This window comes from Nannospalax galili, unplaced genomic scaffold (assembly GCF_000622305.1).
Source record: "Nannospalax galili isolate Female #2095 unplaced genomic scaffold, S.galili_v1.0 scaffold475, whole genome shotgun sequence".
In the NCBI taxonomy this organism is placed as follows: domain Eukaryota; kingdom Metazoa; phylum Chordata; class Mammalia; order Rodentia; family Spalacidae; genus Nannospalax; species Nannospalax galili.
Window position 1 is genome coordinate 2,292,378 of NW_008339435.1, and position 18,415 is coordinate 2,310,792.

Below are 18,415 nucleotides of genomic sequence, written 5' to 3' on the forward strand. Positions count from 1 at the left end.
AGTTGTTAGGTGTCATGTGGGTGCTGGGATTCAAACCCAGGTCTTCTTCAAGAACAACCAGTGTTCTTAACCGCTGAGCCATTTCTCCAGCCCCCATCTTTTAAATATTTTAAATATTAGAGGACCAACAAGATGGTTCAGCAAATAAAGCCACTTGCTACCAAGCCTGATAACCCGAGGTTTGATCTGCACCACCCACATGGTGGAAGGAGAGATCTGACAACCGTGGATTATCTTTTGACCTCCACGTATAAGCTGTGGCAATTGCTCACCCTGATGTGTGTATATGTGTGTGTGTGTGTGTGTGTGTGTGTGTGTGTGTGTGCGCACGCAAATAGATATAATAAAAAATACTGGGTAGGAAAAGTTGTAATTGACAATATATGCATGACAGTACACAGACAGACAGACATTCACACATTTACTTTTACCTTGTCTGTTAGTAGGGATGATGTTCTGTAAGCTAGTATCATGGCTTTTTACTGTGATATGACAGTAGTGCTTTTTCTTCACATAGTTAACCTAATTTCTTGTTTATGATCAAAATGCAGTTTTTAAAAATGTTGCATTCATTGTATGAAAGAAAAAGGCATCAATAATATGGTATGCTAGAGATAATAAATGTTAGAGATACAGCATAGATGGTTAGTCCAAACAAAGAGGGTGGGAAGGTGCTGATCTTAATGAGTAATCAGATGACACCTGTAGTAGCAGATAATACAGGACTTGTAAGTTCCCTCATTCAGTCAGGAAATAAATCCTTTGTGTTTCAGTGCATTTATGGTGTGTACTCAGGTTCAAATTCCAGCACCCACATGGCAGCTAACAACCGTACATAATTCCAGTTCCATGGGATTCGACGCCTTCTTCTGTCCTTCCTGGGTATTGAATAACATGGGTGCATTTATATACATGTGGACAATATATGAATATACATAAAATAAAAATAAAACTTAAAAACCCACAGATTAATACACATAGAACATTGGGGGTTGGTTCTATATTTTTCCATCATTGTAACATTATGGGTTTAAAATTTCTAAACCATTGGAAAGGCTTAGAACATATCCAGTCTTGGAAATTCAACCTTATTGCAAATGAAAAATATTCAGTAGATTCAATACCAGCATTCAGTATACTGGTACTTCTTAAAACAAAATCTATAGCATTTCTACATATTTGAAATAAGGCTATTTGTATTAGAAGAGCCTTTTCCTTGCCAGGTTTTATTAGGATTATGTTAATTTGTTGGAAGAAATGACAAATTTTCTATAAGGGTTACATGCATACTAATCTTTAGTCTCTGAAAATGATCTTGCTGTAAATGACTTCAAAGGTATGCTTCAAGAGTATATATAGTTGGGTTTCTTCAGATATTCTTTTCTTGGATTAGTTTTGGTAATTTCCATTTTTGTTGAAGAAAATAGACATGATTTTAAAGTGTTTAAAATTATGCAGTTTATATATATTTAATCCCTCCATATGCAATTATATCACCCTTTTAATTTGTGATGCCCTGTAAGATTCAGTTTTAGCTATTGAGTGTTCCTGAAAAATTTCAGTGAAGATCATTGCTGGAACAGGGTTATACTTGAGATTTTTTTTGTTCCCCATAAAGAAATAGACATCAAGGAGGGTTTTTTGGAGTTGTAAGTGGGCTGTATGGTAATGTAGGCCTATAACCTTGGGGAATAAAGCATGAAAAGTAGAAAATAATCCCAGCAATTAATAGTTTCTTCTCTCTTTTCTGGGATTGTGGGGAATTTCTTATTCTTGAGCATTTTCTTCTCTATTTTTGTACTTGTTTTTGTTTTGGGTTTTTTTTTTTTTTTTTTGGTCTTTTTGAGACAGGATCTCCCTGAAGTCCTAGCAGGCCTGGAACTCGCCATATAGACTGGCCTTGAACTCATAGATTCTCCTGCTTCTGCCTCCTGAGTGCTGAGATTAACGGCTTGCGCCACCACACTCGGCAACTTGTATTTGTTTTATACAGAGAAAGTAAACATGTAGTAGAAATAAACTTGATCCTAATTGCCATGGCAGTATTTCTGTACTTCCCCCCTCTGTGTCCACTCACCTTCCATTGGTAGTCCCTAAGTGGTTAAGCACATGAGGACAGTGATTACTTCCATAGCTCCTACTAGGGATTCTGAAGTATTATGAGCGCAGAAATACAGATAAGACTATTTTTTGCTTTAAAAGGACAGAGGAGGAGCAGAGAGAAAAGAAGGAAGGAGGGAGGGAGGAAGGAAGGAGGAGAAGGAGGCAAGAAGGAAGAGGGAGGAGAAAGGGGAGGGAGAAAAGAGAGGGGAGAGAAGAGGGGAGAAGGGGAGGAGGTGGGAGGAGTCAATAATTAAATGAAAACATGTTAGGTAAGGTAGAAAAAAATTTTTTTTAAAGATATATACATACTCTCCTGGTTAGCTTTAACTGTCAATTTGACACAACCTGGAGACATTTGAGAGTCTCAGATGAAGAATTACCTAGGTCACTTTGGCCTGTGAGCTTGTCTGTGGGGATTGTTTTGATTGTTAATTGATGGAGGGCCTAGCCCACCGTAGTCAGCAGCATTTCCTGGGCAGGTGGTCTGGGGCTGTATAAGAAAGCTAGCTAAGCATAAGCTGTGTGAGCCAGCAGCCAGCATCCTCCATGCGTCCTGCTGTACTTCCCTGGCTGTGAAGTGAGTTCCGTGGTTGGAATTAATGCAGTGTGAATAGCAAGCAAACCTGCCTGCCTTCAAGTTCTTGCCTTGGTTTCCTGTCTTGACTTCCCTCAATGATGGCCTATAATCTGGAATTGTAAGCTGAATAAACCCTTCCCTCCTCTAAGTTGCTTTTGGTTTGTTGGGGTGTTAACACAACAACAGAAATGAAACTAGGATGCATACCGTGAGCGTTTTAGTTTAAATCATATATTGTATATACTATGAAGTGCTGTCATCTTTTTTGCATAAAAGAATCTATAATGAATGTTCCTTTTCAATTCCAGTTTCTATAAAGAACTTTGACATTTACAAAGTAAACTAAGGATGGAATCCTACTTGATTTTTCAGATTTTTAAAAAATAAATGCTCTTTTCCAATTTTTAGAGATTTACCTTTCCAAAGCCTTCAATGTTTTCTCAAAACATTTATCTTTGTTTTCATAGACACCCTTTTTTGAACTCTCATTTCACAATATTTAATTAAATACTAAATCATATAATCACAGACTGAGATTGGAGACAAGCATGTATTTTAGCATAGCAAAATAAAGTGAAACATACTGTGAATGGAATAATTTTTGCTCCATTTAAGCATTTAGCTTGCTGTGGACTACAGTATGTTTTAAAGAGGAAATGTAGAGCAAGCTCATAAATACAGGGTAGATTGAGCCTATTTGGGAGTGTCAGCTGTTTGAGTTAACTGATGCTTATTTTTCTTTAGGGAATATTAGCTGTGATAGGCCCTTCTGGTTAAGCCCTTTACAACAGTATTTGGTGGGGCAAGTTTTTAAGAAGCTAAATATATACATTAATACAAGAAGAGAGCAGCAGGCAATCTGATTTCAGAGCCTATGCACTTAACCACTGTACTCTCCCCAATTGTTTTCCCTTGTGGGAAATACTAGCATTCCACTTAATGTCCACAGCATAGCAAGAAGAAGGAAAAGAAATGACACATAGAAACATAATATAATGTTGATGTATTCTGTATATTATTATATTCTAAAACCAGTATGTATTACTTTGTTTTCAAATATTTCCATAATTACCAAAATTGGTCTGTTAGGATAGCAGTATGTCAGTAAATTAGTAAGTGGGAGTAGCTTTGTGACCTTGGGTAAGTTACCTAACCTCCCTTGTCTCAGTTGCCTCATTATAAAATAGGGATTAGTATTTCAGAGAATTTCTATGGGAATTAAAAGAGTTCATGCAAAGTTCTTACCACAGTGCCTAGTACATAGTAATGAATGATAAACATCATTATCTTTCCCAAACTTGAAAAAGAAAAATAGGGAAGATGTTAAAAATATGCTTTGAAAATTGAATCTGAGATATGTAACAATGGAGAATGGGTATAGAATATAAACAAGAGGTGGGAAAATCAGGGAAGATAGAGTGAAGAATTAGTGTGTGGACCAAAATGGCCATCACAGTTCTGGACTTTTTAACCTCTAGTTCATGAAAAGGTAAACACTGAGTGAAGGTGTAAATCAAAACTAAACTGAAGAAAGGACATAACGACAGAAGTGGCTAAGTTACAGAACAGAAATGTGGTAGGCAGAGAATGAGAATAGATTTTGTGAAAATATCAATAAAAATACAGGAACTTATAATTCTCTAATTGTAAAAAAGAAGGGAAAATGGTTTTAAAAACCGAACACAAGGGCGGCATGGTGGCGCACGCCTTTAATCCCAGCACTGGGAGGCAGAGGCAGCTAGATCTCTGTGAATTCAAGGCCAGCCTGGTCTACATAGTCAGTTCCAGGACAGCTGGGGGCTGCAGGTAGACCCTGTCTCAAAAAGACCAAAAAAAAAAAAAAAAAAAAAAAAAAACCAACCAAACAAATAAAAAACCCTGAACAGGGCAGAGTGTGGTGGTGCACCCCTTTTGCCCTTAATCCCAGTGCTCAGGAGGCAGAGGCAGGTAGAGGCCAGCTTGGTCTGCATAGGGCATTCCAGGCCAGTTGGGGCTACAGGAGACCCTGTCTCAAAAACAAAGAAATAAAAGACTGTTTTGCAAAATTTTGGACAATAAGATTTTGATGAAATATAAAATTTCTCAACAAATATAAGAACTCACTATAAAAGTAGAAGAATCTGATTTTACCACTCCTTTGAAATTTCCTCTTAAATAGCTTCCCATTGTTCTTAAGATAATGATTACAAGCATTCAACTTGCCATTAAATCCTATGTGACTTCTCACCTCCTACTTGGGGACTCTTTCCCCTCTAGCCCCTTCCCTCATACTGATTTTTTTGTTCCTCTAAAAAACACTGTTCTCTTTCACGCTAGGACCTTTGCATAGCTTATGCTCTCCCCAAATGTTGTGCCCCTGTTTTGAATATCTAACTTCTATTTAGATTTTTAACTGAATTTTCTTGTTCATGGGAAAACCCTTGATTGATCATTATAGAGTATGTTTGGGACTCTGTGCCATATATCCTCATAGCTCCTTACACTTAAAAATATATACATATATTCATTTTTATTTTGTGTATGAGTGTTTACCTGCAAGTATGTAAGTGCATCTGTGCCATGCAATGCCTGCAAAGACCAGAAGAGGGTGTTGGATCCCCTGGAACTGGAGTTACTGACAGTTGTTAGTCTCCAGGTGGGTGCTGGGAACTGAACACAGGTCCTCTGAAAGAACAGCCAGGCCTCTTTAACTGCTGAGCCATCTCTCCAGCCCCCAGCTTCTTATACTTGTAACACATCATTAACAATGATTTCAAATGGTTAGTCATGTGTCTTCCAAATGAAACAACACTCTCTTTGAATTGGTTCATTTGTTTCCCCCTTGGATCTCTGGCGCCTAACCCGTAGAGGAACTCTGCAAATACTTGCTTAGTGATGACATATCTGTATAATCAGATAAATATTTCACTTTTTAAAAAAATTATGAGACTTGCAAACAGTTTTTCAAAAATAAAAAAATGGTTTTATGGATCTATTTTAAGTAGTCTAAGAAAGAACTTTCTATGTTAAACTGTGAAATAATGTACCTATATAAATATGGAAAATTATCCAGTTCATTTTTTCCAATCGTAAATTTGACAGAAATCAAAAGTAGTAGCACAGACCTTCTTTACTCATGAATATGGATGGAAAAAAGCCAATATAAAAATTTAACAAATGGGATTCAGTGGGATTTAGAAGAATGAAATGATACAATCAGAATCTAATCATTGATATAGGTAGATACTAGGTCAACGAAACAAAAAAAATGGTCATCTTAATAAAAAAAAGTTTGATGAAACTTAGTCATTCTTTATTAAGTCTTGAATAGTAAGAATTCAAGGAATTCTTTGTCAGTTTCATACATTTATATAATGCATTCTGGTTACATTTTCCTATAGCCCTCTCTTATTTCCCTTCCTCCTATCTCTGTGAAGACTTCTTTTTTTTTTTTTTTTTAGTGGGGGTTTCTTTTTGAGGCAGGGTCTCCCAGTAGCCTCAGCTGGCCTGAAACTCCCTATGTAGACCAGGCTGGCCTTGAATTCACAGAGATCCACCTGCCTCTGCCTCCTAAGTGCTGGGATAAAAGGTGTGTGCCACCATACTGGGCTCTAAAACTTCTTTAGTTAAAAAAATTCAAACCACCTAATATCATGCTATATGATGAAATAGTAAGCCTATTTCTGTGAAAATATAATTGAATAAACACATATTAGTTGCCCTTTAATTTTTCTTTTTTCTTTTTTCGATTGTGACTTAGGGGGAGTGGGGAGAAGCAAGTTTTGGATAGTGCAATAAAACATAACAGAAATTAGTAGAACTTTTAGAAAAATGGAGATATAGTTCCCATTATTTGCAGGTAGACTAGTTATATCCAGAAACCAACAAAAATGTAGAAATATGAGAATTATTAGGATAGTTAGGAAAAATATGAAAGAGGTTAAATGAAAAATAAAGTTGATTTTTTTAATAGCACAGTAAATTAACAGACATAATGAAAATGCTTTGTTTATGATATCATCAGGAAACAATGAAAAAATTTTGCAAGTAAATGAAGAAAATTATAAAATTACAAAGGTAGAAGAGAAAATTTAAGTAACTCATACCCTGTTCCTGAATGAGATCAAAGAATAAAGATGTAAATGTTTCATAATCACTTTATGGATTCAGTGTGCCAAAAATACTTCTTTTGAAATTTGACCAGAAATTTTATTCTTATTTAGAAGCATAAACATGATTGAAAACTAAGACAAGATTTTCAGTGAATGATAATTAGGAAGCTATAACATTATCAAATACCATGCTTTATAAGGCAACAATTTGAGCAGTATACTTCTAATGAATAGACAAACATTTAAATAAGATGAGAAAGAGATTTCATTGTCTGTAAAAATTAGTAACAGGCAAAGAAACTTAAAAGTCAAACAATTAGAGTCATAAAACAAAAGATATACAAATGGCAGATAATTGATAATTATGAAAATATTGATATTATTAATCAACAAGCAAATAACAAAAACCACAAGGAGATGCTAGCTTCTCCATATACCAGAATGTCTGAAGAGTAAATATACAATGATACCAAACTTTGACAACAAACTGTCTTAGAAAACTATTTGCACCTTCTTTTAAAAATCTAAGGTTGGGGACACTCCCTGGTGGTCTAGTGGTTAGGATTCAGCGCTCTCACTGCCACGGCCTGGGTTCGATTCCCGGTCAGGGAAACCTCTCTTCTGGCCGGGTGTAGTGGCGCACACCTTTAATCCCAGCACTCAGGAGGCAGAGGCAGGCCGATCTCTGTGAGTTCAAGGCCAGCATGGCCTACATAGTGAGTTCCAGGACAGCTGGGGCTACAGGAAGACCCTGGCTCAAAAAAACCCAAAAAAAAAAAAAAAAAAAGCTAAGGTTGGGGACCAGAAAGATGGCAGCAGTTAAGAATACTTGCTGTTCTTCCAGAGGACCCAGGTTCAATTCCCAGCACTTATATGTCGGCTAACTCCAGTTCCAGGGGATCCAACACCCTCTTCCTGCCTCTGTGGACACTGTACACATATGGTGTACTTACATACAGGCAAAACACTCATACACATAAAATAAAAATAACAACACTTTTTTAAAAGGCTAAGAGTGGGGCTGGAGAGATGGCTAAGTGGTTAAAAACACTGGTTGTTCTTGCAGAAGACCCAGGTTCGAATCCAAGCACCCACATGGTAGCTAATAACTGTCCGTAACTCCAGTTCCAGGGGATCCAACAACGTCTTCTGTTCTCTGCAGGCATTGCATGACATGAGTGCACTTACCTACACGCAGGCAATACACACATAAAAATAATAAATAAAGTGAAAAAAAGGCTGAGTATACCAAATGAGACAGTTTAGCCATTTGATTCCTAGTTTTACTAAAAAGGAGTAAAAACATGTTCACTTAAAGACTTGTTCATAACTGTTCATATCAGCTTTACCATAATATCTCATACTGGAAGCAATGCCAGTTAACGTGTGAATGGGTTAAAAGTAAGTGGTATCTATTTATGGCATATACCATGACTTGTCAATAAAAGGGAAGACCCACAGATACATGAACAATGTAACTACATCTCAAATCATTATGCCAAATAAAAGATGTCAATGACTACAAACTTCTTACTGTGAGTTTTCACGTATATAAAAGTCTAGAAACTTCAAACAAATTGGTAATGACAGAACAGCATATTAATGCTTACCTGAGGACATGAAAAAGGCCACGAGACAATTTTCTAGGGTGAAAAGTGATTATAGCAGTAGTTTCATACATCTGTTAAAACTCTTTGAATAATTGCTGTTTAATATGTTTCTATTGTGTTAGTTGTCTGTGTCTTATCTACCACTTTGGTTTGTCAGCATATCCTGTGAGCTGTACTTTTAGAATGTATCCAGAATCTAGTGACTACTTACTTCCAGTGTCATTCTACTAGGTTCACTCACTGTTATCTTCTATTTGGATAATTGTTCAAGCCTTTTAATTGGTCTTGGGAGGGTACTTTGTCTGCCTTCAGTTTATCAATACAGTCTTCTGCTCAACATCTTATTTGATGTCCAACTTAAGGTAAAAGTCGTTACAATGGCCTCTAGTTACTTACCAGATCTAGTTAGAAAGGCCCTCTGCTCAATTTCCTACTGCTGTCCATCCCATCGTGCCTTGCAGCTGTATTACCGTCCTTGCCTTCCCCTGAACATGCCAGATTGGCCCTTTTTCAGAGTCTTTAACTTCATTACTTTCCTCTGGATAGCTACATGGTTTGTTCCATTACCTCCATATATTTCCTACATGTTACCTTCTCAGGAAGCCATTCCTTGATTATCTTTTTTAAAATATATTTTATTATTTTTATTTTGTGTGTATGCGTGTATTGCTTGCATGTAGGTAAGTGCACCCATGTTGTGTAATCCCCTGGAACTGGAGTTACGGACAGTTGTTAGCCGCCGTGTGGGTGCTGGGATTTGAACCTGGGTCTTCTGCAAGAACAGTCAGTGTTCTTAACCGCCGAGCCATCTCTCCAGCCCTATCTTTTTTTTTTTAACTTAAAAAATTATTATTTTTAGCCGGGTGTGGTGGCGCACGCCTTTAATCCCAGCACTTGGGAGGCAGAGGCAGGCGGATCTTTGTGAGTTCAAAGCCAGCCTGGTCTACATAGTGAGTTCCAGGACAGCTGGGGCTACAAGGAGACCCTGTCTCAAAAAAAAAAAGACAAAAAATAAATAAATAAATAAAAAATTATTATTTTTATGTGTATGCATGTGTTGCCTGCATGTAGGTAAGTGTACCTGTGTCATGCAATGTCCATGGAGGTCAGAAGAGGCTGCCAGATCCCCCTGGGACTGGAGTTATGGACAGTTCTTAGCTGCCATGTAGGTGCTGGGATTTGAACCTGGGTCTTCTGCAAGAACAACCAGTGTTTTTAACTACTGAGCTATCTCTCCAGCCACAAGCCCTGTCTTTGTTAATGTCACTACCTGGTTCCACCATACACCATGTCCTTTCTTGCTTTTTCTTCACTGTACTTACCGCCAGCCAACCTACTATGTTTTACTTACTATGTTATTTGTGTGTTGTCTTTTTCTCTCACTAGTATATAAGTGCAATGTGGGAAAGAAATTTTATACCTCCTCCCAACTCATCTATTTCATAATGTCTTATACATAAATGTTCAACATGTATGTGCAGGATGAATGAAATACTTTGACTTGTACTTTATGTAAATGAAACTCAAAATCAAACTTACGAGATAGAAGAGATAACCTTTTAAAACAAATTTTCTTTCTTTCTTTTTTTTTTTTTTTTTTTTTTTTGTCTCTGTAGCCCCAGCTGGCCTAGAACTCACTATGTGGACCAGGCTGGCCTCAAGCTCACAGAGATCCGCCTGCTTCTGCCTCCCAAGTGCTGGGATTAAAGGTGTGTGCCCTCATGCCCGACTGAAACCTGAAAAGAATAATTATAAAGCTGCCATTCTGTGCCTTGTGTAGCGGATAATCTTCATCCAAAATAAGGTATTTATTGAAGTGATAAAATGGAGAATCAATCTGATATGCACTAGTTCTGTTTCCTTGTTTATAAATGAGGTAGGTAGAATGATCTTTTAAAGATCATTTTTGTTTTTAACATCTGTAACAGCCTTGTAACTTGAACTGTTTGTGATTGTAAGATGCTGAGAGAGATTTTTCCATTGTTCCTCTCAATAAGTGGAGATATTAGTATTTTTTGTTCCTTTGGTGTTTATTAAAAAAAAAAAAATCCTAGTGACCGGAAAGATGGACTAGGGTTAAGAGCACTGGCTGTACTTGCAAAGGACCTGAATTCAGTTCCCGAGTACCACCCACATGGCAGCTCACAACCATTAGTAACTCCAGTTCCAGGGGATCCAGCACCCTTTTCTGACCTTCGTGGGCACTGCATGCTTGTGGTGCGCCTACATACATGCAGGCAAAAGCACGCATACACATAAAATAAAAAGTAAAAAGTTCTATAGCTTTGGAAGCCAGAGTTTCACTAGGAAGGAAAAGAGTGGTAACAATTCAGAGGCCTCAGTTTATCCCAGCAGCTGGGTTGGGAAGGAACAGTTTCCAGTGACCAGGAATGGTCAGGGTGTAACCAGAGTAAGCATCCGGGCACACTTTCTTTTGTGCATTAGTGAAGGAATTCAATGGAGCTTATGCCCCAGAAACTGGTTTCAAATTATGTCAGAAGAGAAAGTAAGAAATCGTGCTGTATTTTCTAGGAAGTAATGTGTTTTCTTTGTAAATAGGTAGGTTTAAACTTTTTTTCTTTTTCTTTTTTTTTTTTTTTTTTTTTTTTTTTGTCTTTTTGAAGCAGGGTCTCCCTATAGCCCCAGCTGCCCTGGAACTCACTATGTAGACCAGGCTGGCCTTGAACTCACAGAGATGCGCCTGCCTCTGCCTCCCAAGTGCTGGGACTACAGGCGTGCACCACCACACCCGGCTAGTTTAAACATTTTTAATGGCATTAAAAAATGCAGGTGACACAGTTCTTGTTCCTCTGAGTCCTGTATTACTAAACAGGACTATTACTGAAAATCAAGGAAGAAAAAAGCATAATGCTTTCATCTAAACTGCAGAGATTTTTTTTTTTATTAAGTGGGATTAAAGATAAGTTTCATCTATCTGTATTTTTATGGTTGAAGCTAGGCTTTTTATTCTATTAGCTACTGTTTCACTAATTTTAGAAAGCATCAAGTACTGTTGTTCTTGATAGCTGTTGGTTAAACGTTTTAAAAACTTCCTTTATACAATTACTGTTTTATATTGCATTTCCATCAAAAATTTCAAAGAAGAAATGTCTTAGTTAAGATACTTAGATATGGGGCTGGAGAGATGGCTCAGTGGTTAAGAACACTGGTTGTTCTTGCAGAAGACCCGGGTTCAAACCCCAGCACCCACATGGCAGCTAACAACTGTCCGTAACTCCAGTCCCAGGGGATCTGACAACCTCTTCTGTCTACCGTGGGCATTGCACGACACAGGTGCACTTACCTACATGCAGGCAATACACATAAAATAAAAATTTTTTTTTAAAAAGTTAAAGAAAAGATACTTAGATATTTGTAATAGCTAACCTGTTGAGAATTTTTTAAAAAAATGATGTTAACACTCATTCACAATCAATAGAACACAACTATAGATTTTTTTGTTGTTGGATGTTTTTAAGTACAGATGTTGTTGAGCTAATTCATCTTACGGCTTTCCAAACTCCCTTACATTTATTGAGTTGTGTTTGCTGAAAGGTGGCTGGGTGGTATGCAGTCATGGATCAAGGGAAGAGAAAGATTTGCCTAACCAGCTTCTCCATTGTTCTGAGTCATAGTTTTTCTTTTCATTGGAACTAAACCAGTATGGATGTTGAAAGAGATAAAAATTTGGCAGCTTTTTATTTGATGTTTATAAGCAGCCTTTTCTTTTTGGAAAGGGATTTGGAGGAGGGTAAAGACATCATTCTCCCTTTTTAATTTAATTTTTATTTTTTAATTTTTATTTAATGCATATGCGTGTATTGCCTGCATGTTAAGTGCACCCGTGTCATGCAATGCCCATGAAAGACAGAAGAGGCTGTTGGATCCCCTGGAACTGGAGTTATGGACAGTTGTTAACTGCTGTGTGGGTGCTGAGATTCAAACCCAGGTCTTCTGCAAGAACAGCCAGTGTTCTTAACTACTGAGCCTTCTCTCCAGCCCCCATTCTCCCTTTTTAAAACACATCATCAGTTTTCTATATGATTCTTACAGATTAAGCATATTAATGCTGACATTTGAATCTGAGGTTATCTGACAATTGATTTCATATGCAGAGATTTCTATTCCTTTTTTAGTAAGCAAAACTGTTAATTGTGGACTTGGAGATCATGTGCTGCCTATTAGTACTTCTAGTTTTGTCCTCAGCAGGGAATTTGTAGTAGTTTTTATGGATCCCCTTCTGTCAATTAAATAGCAAATATTTATTGAGTACCTATTCATTTCCTAGCCTTGTTCTCAGTTGTAGAAATATAGTATTGAACAAGATAGTTTCTATCCTTAAGAAGATTACATTGCAGCCTGGCCTGGTTGCAAAGGCCTATGTAATCCCAGCTGCTTGGGAATTGTAGCAGGAAGATTGCAAGTTTGAGGCCAGCCTGGGCAGTGTAATAAGACCCTGTGTCCAAAAAAAAAATTTTTTTTTAATGGCTAGGGATATAGCTTAATGGTAGAGTATATGCCTAGCATGTGTGAGACCCTAACTAGGTTCAATCTCTAGTATGGGCTGGGGAGTTTAATTACAGAGGGAGCAAAAAGACAGTGAAGTATGCCTAATGTACATAAAGAAGATAAATTTAATCATCATTAAATAATATTGATGAATATGGAGAAAGCAGATTGGATGAGTACAGTTAACATGGAGTATGGAAGAACTGTTTAGAAAGTGTGGCATTACTAAGCCACATTATAGTTGTACCTTAATGAAGAATCAGCCTGACTTGTAGCCTTAATTTTAAGAGTGAGTCTGAACTCTGAGTTTGTTCCTTCAAATCTCTCAAGAAACTTTGCTCCAGAGCCCACTTCACTCATTTTTATTCAAACAGCATAACCAGCATCAGTTGGAGAACCACAAGCTTGGATCCACCCTTTTGAGAGAATCTTGCCCTTTGATCCCTAGCCCTAAACATCTCCTACATAATCTCAAGCATATTCCTCAGTTATTCTCACTGTCTTTAATGAGGATATGAATATGCTGCTTCCAGCACTTTGATATGCTAATTCAAGTGTGGCCATATTTTTTCACTGTCTTAAGTGAAGGGCCAAGTGGAGTTCTGAGGCTCAAGGTCAGGTGCCCAGGTCACAAGAGGGCATAGTTCAGTGAGCTTGTTTGCATTATAAACAGTAACTTTTTGGTGCAAGGTTGTGCGAAAGTCATTAGTTCAGATTCTGTCCATATTGGAAGTCATTCCTACAAGAAGAAAAAGTCACAAAAGCCTTCACCGAAGAGGTCACATTTGCAGAGACTTAAGGGATGATAAGGAGGAAGTTTTAAGAGGACCTGCTAACAGGACATTGCTAGCAGGAAGAACTATATGGTGGTAGTAATAAACTTGGTATGCTCCAGGATAGAAAAGAGATCAGTGTGCCAAAAACTATGAGGAAGTGATAACATTGGCAAATTGGCCAGGGGCCAGATCACTTGAAGCTTGTGGCTGTAGAAAGGAGTTTGAATTGTTTAAAATGTGATGGCAAACGTTTAGATAGTTTGTGGTGTTTTGTTGCTTTTGTTTTCCAAAGTAAAATGTTTATGATCTGTATGGAAGATTGACAAGAGGAAGGCAAAAGTGCAAGTAGAAAGACCAGGTGGTGGCTTGTGTCCAGATGATGACAAGTGAGACAGGGCATATGTTGGTGATAAAGCCAGTAGAACTTGAAGTGGTGCTAAACAGCCAAGATGACCCTAATTTCTTGCTGTATAATAAAGTGCATAATGCTACTCTTTGCTGCAGTGATTACGTCCTGAGGTTGGAAGTGGAGATGTAAAGTGAATGCTGAAATATGTATCATCATTTATTATACAATATTTTGGACACTGTAAAGTTATTTTAAAATAATTTATAGAGGTTGAAGCCAGCCTCCTCCACATAGCAAGTTCCAGGCTAGCTGGGGCTGCAAGGAGACCCTATCTCAACCCTCTAAATTTTTTTTTTAATATACCATTTTGAATACTTTTCTCTCATTAAAAATAATATTTTGCTAATGAGTTTAAGGGTCAGAGTCAATGAAGTTGACTCTGATCACTTCTGAAAGTTCTCATACCACTTTAGATTTAAAAGATTTAATTATTTGGGAATTTGTAGATGTGTCAAGGTTATTTTATGATTCAAGGGGATAAAAATATCTTTTTTATAACTTCTCGTCTTTCTCTTATTTACTTTGTGCAAAACTCATAGTCTTCCAGTGTTGTGTGCATGGCTTATTTGTATAAGCCTTCTTAGATAACAAGTCTTTCTGGAGAAATTCTAAGTACTATTCCTGGAACTCAGTGGTAGTTAAATAATACAGATGTCTTTTGGCTCTGAAATTTTCATAGTTGGCTTTTAGTAAATGAGATCATTGGATGCAAAGATTATTTAGTTTCATTTTCAAAAATACCGCCAGACTAATTTCTAAACCCAATTTCTAGAATTCTCCAAAGAAACAAAATGTTTCAGTGTTGATGATGATAATATGGTCAGTTAAGCTTATTAGAAGTGATGTTTGCCCGACTATTGTTGCTAATAAATTTTATTTTTAATATTTAGCCACTTGAACTACAAATATGATTTCTTTGATTTTTTTTTTCTTTCTCTTCTATAATTTTGTCACAAGTTTAGGGAGGACAAGCTCCTTCTCTGGTGACTTGCAGTGCTATATCATGCACACTGACATATTTTAGGACTTAGTTTTTGTCTAAGCTTTGGATAGTTTCATTTCTTGTAATCCTGAATTTTTTATAGTTTACTATAAAATAAGTTCCTGGACCTTTGCTTGTGATTTGGTTCCTTTTTCTAGAAAAACTATCTTCCAGTTTGACTGGCAAATTCTTATCTTAACATTTCTGCTAAAAGATTACCTCTTCAGTGTTGCAGATTTGTTATGTTGCATATTTGTCTTCTTCCTAGACTTAAAATGCCTGATGCAGTCAGTGGCTGTTGGGTACATTTATATGTGAGTACTACAACTGAAGAAATGGTTTAAAAATATTTTACTGTTTTTATTTTATGTGTAATAATGTATTGCCTACATGTTTGTAAGTGTACCTATGTTGTGCAATGCCTATGGAGGTCAGAAGAGGGTGTTGGATTCCTGGAACTGGAGTTATAGATGATTGTTAGCTGCCTTGTGGGTTCTGGGAATTGAACCCCGGTCCTCTGCAAGAGCAGCTAGTGTTCTTATCCACAGAGCTATCTCTCCATCCCCCCAAATAAAATTTTATTTACACAAATTATTAAATGTTATTGGTGGCTATTGTAGTACAACTCACAGCTTTTGCACTATGGTAAGCTAATAGATAAGGAAAGGAAGAAGTTGGTTAAGATTAGATTTCTTTTTTCTTTTTTTTTTTTGTCTTTTTTGAGACAGGGTCTCCCTATAGTCCCAGCTAACCTGAACTCACTATGTAGACCAAGCTGGCCTTGAACTCACAAAGATCTGCCTGCCTCTGCCTCCCAAGTGCTGGGACTAAAGGTGTGTGCCACCACGCCCAGCCAAGATTAGATTTCTAATGAAAATGTAGCATACATAGAGTTCAGCTAACTCTTCCATATTAAAATGAAGACATAATAATTCCATAAATCTAAACAGCTGGCATCACTAAACCTTTTCTGATTCACAGAGGTATTTGTCTTTGGCAATTGCCTGTACTATATATAGAATTCTTAGGTTGTTCTTTAACATGATAGATACAGCAGCTGATGATTTTGAAGCTTTTAGTGGTTGATATCTTTCTATAAAATTTTAGTCTAATAGTCTGAAGAGGAATTGTGCCTTAGTAATTTTTTTGGTAAATAGTCTGTTTTTTTTTCCCAAACAGAATCTCCCTGTTACCCCAGCTGACATGGAGCTCCCTCTTTAGACCAGGGTGGCCTTGAGCTCACAGAGATATGCCTGCCTTTGCCTTCCAAGTGCTGAAGATTAAAGGTGTGCACCACCATACCCATATTAAATAGTCTAACTAAAAACTACTTAGATTTAAATTTTGCTAAAATTTGTCTTTGTCAAGGATAAGTTTTCTAGTTAATATAAATGGATTATCTTTTATCTTTGTCCCAGGAAAAGCATTTAGTTTCATGTTTTTTGAGTTTGAGTGACATCTGGTATCTTGTTTAGTTTCAATTTTTTGTGAAAAGTTTATATAATAATTATTATGTCAAGATTTTACAGTGCAGAGTTAAAAACTAGAGAGAGTGAAAAGTAAGGGGATGCTTAAAATAATACTCTCATTTATTTATAATGAAAGAAACTATAATAGCAGAAAACACTTTCTAGGAGACCTTCTTAATTTAAAGTAATCTCGACAAGTTAACAAAAAGAATTTTGACTATATAAAAGTTAAAACTTATACATTAATAAGAGAGAACATAAAATGAAAGGTTCATAGCAAATTTGGAAAACAAAAGATTTGTGACAGAGATGTCAAATAAAAGGTCTGAATCTCTAATTGCAATCAACCCTTTCAGTCTGATAAGACAAATGACCCAACAGGAAAATAAGCAAAGGATATAAATAGGCAGTTTCAAAAGAGCAAATTCTTTGATGTCAAAAACTTTTTAGAAGATGCTCATATTTATTAGCAGTTAAGGAAATGCAAGTTGATACGTCTCTAGATTGGAAAACATTAAAATGATCAAAAATACCTGTTGGGTGTGGTGGAACTGAATACATTGCTGATGAAATGTGAGTTGTTATTGCCTATTTCAGAAGAAAATCTGGTAATGCTATATATATTCATTCCATATCCTAGGGAACCTGAATAAAAGAACTGGTATGTGAAAAGATGTTCAACTCTTTTTATAATATGAAAACTTATACACTAAATAATGCTTATTTATATCGGATTGAGTAAATAAACTACAGTGTATCACAGCATAAATTATATTGACCTAAAAAAAGAACAGTATTGGAGCTAATTTGGAGGAACGATTTCTCAGACTTACGGAATAAAGGAAAAATGAAACGCAGAAATATGTATCAATATATGCCATTGTTTGGGAGAACAATAACCAAAAATCTTGTGTGGATTTATGTATGAGTATGTGTTCCTACACATTTATATGGTCATAGAATAGTAGTGGTATGTAACAACATAGAAGATGCATAGTAGGTGGTTAACATGAGGTACAATGCCACTACCAGGAAATTGAATTTGAAACTAGAACTCATGGAAGAAATCAAGACTCAAGATAGTCAACCGTGGTGATAATATCAGGTGTCTCCCCAAACCAGACTTAATCCCTTAGGTTTTTTTTGTTTGTTTTTTGTTTTCTGTGCATCAATTTATGTCCTTCATCTTGGTCTTGAAGAATTCAGCACTAGGTTTTATATTTTCTATTTTACCCAGCTCTTACAGAAACATATTAATCTATGTATATTAAAGCATTTATATTTGATAAATTTTTATTGAGTACATCTTTGTGGCAAGCATTATTGTAGGCCTTATAGTGATAAGATATACAAGTTCCATGCCATAATAAATAAATGTATAATATGTTGATTATATAGATTCTGTGAAGATAATAAAACATAAGGGAGTAAAAAAGGACAGAGAGAAGTAACTATAGGGAAGGCAGGCTAGGTTTTCCTTTTAAGTGAATTTGGCAAAAGAGCTGAAGGAAATGAAGGGTCAGATCTAATCTGGGAGAATAGCCTTTTATGGAATAAGTTAGAATCTCCTTAGCATTGGCTTATTCTAGAAACCCCAAGAAGACCAGAAATAGATAGTGTCCCATCTTGAAGGGTCTTGTCACAAATAAAGAGATTAGCTTTGTCTTGGCTTTGATGGGAAGCCCCTGGAGGGTTATGAACAGTGAAATATTGTGTGCATTGGAAGCTAGACTATTTTGGACTTAGGAAAGAAGAAAGACTATCTCACTCTAAATGTAGACAAGATATGATAATAGTTTTGTCAGAGCAATAGTAATGAAATTAGCAAGAAAAAGATCACCTATCAGATATATTTCAATGGTAGAGGTAGAGTTTAAAGATCATGCGAG

At 36.5% G+C, this 18,415-nt stretch overlaps 1 protein-coding gene and 1 non-coding gene across 4 annotated transcripts in view; both read left to right on the plus strand.

The window, feature by feature from the left end:
* Positions 1 to 18,415, plus strand: part of Magi3 (membrane associated guanylate kinase, WW and PDZ domain containing 3) — a 271,037-nt gene that overhangs the window by 82,301 nt on the left and 170,321 nt on the right. The gene's annotated exons all lie outside the window — the stretch shown is intronic.
* Positions 7,312 to 7,383, plus strand: Trnae-cuc. Its single transcript has one exon. It is a non-coding gene; the product is annotated as a tRNA-Glu (tRNA).